Source organism: Lynx rufus, unplaced genomic scaffold (genome assembly GCF_022079265.1).
Source record: "Lynx rufus isolate CCGP_SWC_20201006 ecotype Redwood Valley unplaced genomic scaffold, mLynRuf1.p SCAF_9, whole genome shotgun sequence".
Classification (NCBI taxonomy): domain Eukaryota; kingdom Metazoa; phylum Chordata; class Mammalia; order Carnivora; family Felidae; genus Lynx; species Lynx rufus.
Window position 1 is genome coordinate 94,194,058 of NW_025814897.1, and position 3,113 is coordinate 94,197,170.

General features: G+C 35.9%; 1 pseudogene; it reads left to right on the plus strand.

Moving 5' to 3' along the window:
- The first annotated feature begins 2,126 nt into the window (after positions 1–2,126).
- LOC124506549 (uncharacterized) lies at positions 2,127–2,226 on the plus strand (annotated as a pseudogene).
- The last annotated feature ends 887 nt before the right edge of the window (positions 2,227–3,113 follow it).

The following is a 3,113-nucleotide window of genomic DNA, read 5'->3' on the forward strand; positions in this document are numbered from 1 at the left end:
AGGTGGTACGTAGGAAATCCTTCTCCTCAGTCTCTGAATCAAAAGGGGTTGCACTAGAGCAGCATTATCCACATCTGCGCCTGAAGCAAATTACAAGAGTGTGTACATCAAGCCTGATGCCATGATTCATGGGACTTGGAGAGTTTGAATCATACTCAATGTATTTTGCATGGCAGGGCAGCAGAGGGGAAGAAAAATCAATACTGACAGAAGGTGGTCTGTAGTTCATTGTTGTAGAATGGTCCCAGAAGAATCGTATTTCTTGGTATCTAAGCCTTTGTGAAGCCCTACCCACACTGGTTCTTGCCTTGGGCTTGTCATTTTGGTCCATAAGACATCAGCAAACATGAAACAAGCAGAGGTTTGATAACTACCAGCATACTGGGATCGCCATCTTGGAATTCTTCTACTACTCAATGAAGAAGCTTCAGATAAAAGAAAACAGGGGAAGGGAGAGCCATTCTAGACATCCCAGCTGAGGCACCAGTTATATGAGTGAAATTATTTTAGATCATGTAGCTCCATGGCATTACCTAACACACCCTGACTTCTCCTTGCTTAGCAAGCCAAGATTCCGCTGATGGCCTGCCCTAAATTTGTTAACCTTACTCTCCAGTTCTTCTATCAATACATGTTCTAGTTGGATCCTCTAAACTGCAGATTGCATTATTTCTATCACTGCTTATTACAACAGTCAAAAGGGAAAGCTTATTTGCCTTTGCTAAATTTGGGAGAGACCATCATGATTAGTTAATAGACTATAATCACTATCATTCTGGTCTTAAATTTGAATTTCCTTAGGACAAGCTATTCTATTATAAATGAGTTAAATAATTATGTCATCTCAGAAGTAGAGATACTTTGAAGTGTGTTATATATCCAATAGAAAAATCTCTTTCTATTTGGCACTCCTAAACTTGTCTAGCAGCCATAGTGAAATAATTGAGCTTGGTAATATGATAAGTCAGCACAAAACCTCCAACTATAGGTGTTAATGCATGAACTGAACTGGCTATTTATTTTTTATTCATACAAGATACTAAATTATATGAAAATGTATCTGTGTTTCTCAAAAGAAATGACAGTGTCACATAGTAAGAGCTCAATAAACAGTCAAGTCAATAGATGAGTTCCTCTTCTAGAATGTGCTTTGCTTTGACAAATTACAACTTTCCTGACAAGTGGGAATGCTAGCAAATATTTAATGTATCTTAAAGGTCTAATACTGAGAATTCTGCCACTACTTTACTAAAGATTCATTCATGTGACCTCCTCATATCCGTAATGAGTATTTATTATTACCAAATAAAGACACTGAAGCTCTAAATGATTATAACTTTCTCAAAATTTGACAAATTAACCAATGGCAGACCAAATGCTTTCTAATTCTCTGAGTAGAACTTTTTTCTAAGCCAATGTTTCCCTGGCACCTGTCTTTTGGTGGCATTTTTGCTACTGTGAGGCTCTAACCCCATAATCTGTACTATAATTTACTGAGTTTATATTTAATAACCTCACATGTTTTATTTTTTCTTTAGTTTTCTTTAACATTTTTTTTTATTTTTGAGATAGAGACAGCGAGTGAGTGGGGGAGGAGCAGAGAGAGAGGGAGACACAGAATCCAAAGCAGGTTCCAGGCTCCAAACTGTCAGCACAGAGCCTGACACGGGGCTTGAAGTCACGAACTGTGAGATCATGACCTGAGCCAAAGTCAGACACTCAATCGATTGAGCCACCCAGGTGCCCCTCACATGTTTTATTTTAAATAAGAGTTGATATATTATAATAATTGGACAGCTAATATAATTTACTATACATGAAAGACAATTATGAAATTAATTTAATTAAAGCAAATTATTAAATGTTTGCTACATATCATTGACTCATGAATGCTCTGAGATGGTGGCCCATTCTCTTTTAAGATCAAAAGAAGTTAGCAAGGGGAAGATCTATTAACATCAAATGGGGACTTTCTCCTTGACATATTTAGATGAAATGATATAGAATGGAAAATTGGATTTCTTTGTAATAATGTGCCTGCTATTATTTAAGCATTATTTAAAATTAAATTTATTTAAGTACCAACCATATAGTACATGTTCAACAATTTGCAAAACAATGAGCTAGTGCTTGCTTCAGTTGCACATATACTAAGATTGGAACGTTACAGAAGACTAGCATGGTCCCTGCACCAGGGCGCAAAGCAGTACAATAAGTCATATTGTTTCCCCAAATCTGGTGGAGTACATGCTCTTTATCCTATTTTTCTTTCCATATTATACTTGTGTACTGAATAGTCATATCCAGATATTTATACATAAGCTTCGCTCAATCTCTCTACATTATTTTACAAAAGATGCTGTTCCAATGGACTACCTCTATTCACATGACATTAAACAAGTCTATGTCAATTTTAGAGTTAGTGCATAAATGTGTTTTATTGTAACTGACTAATGAAATACATTTCTCAAGTCAAAATTTAGATAGGTTATTCAATTGCGGGCTTATCTTTCTCACTGTGATCGTTTCCTAAGACCTCTCCAACTCTTAAAAAAATTCCATTTCTCAAATTACTAGTTTTATTTTATTCTTAATTTTCATTGCAAATTTATTAAGGCCCATTCACTGACCCCATTAATGACCCTCCCATAGACTCTTTCCTTAGCTCCTTGAAGACTCCCACCATTACATTAAACCAATTCTCTAAAGTCACCAATAATATCTTAGTTGTCATATATCATAGATCTTTCCCTCTATATGTAATATTTAATTAATTTTTCCTACTTAACTGTGTTTATCTGTGATAACAGGCTCACCAGGCTCACATTGTTTGTCATCGTAATCTTATAGCTTCAACTATCACCTTTCTGTAAATGAGTCCTAATTACCAAGCTCTGGATTCTATCTCCAGTTGTCTTCTATCCATGCATAGAAGATAAGACATTCTTGATTGGAGGGAGGGAAGGGGGTGTGTAACTGAAGCTAATCACTGAACAGATCCAAATGAAACTCAACTTTTATTGCCTCGATACTAGTTCTTCTCCTTCTTTGTTACTTTCATCCATCCGCCTTTTCAAACCTAACACTTTGGTATCATTTCATTTGCACTACAT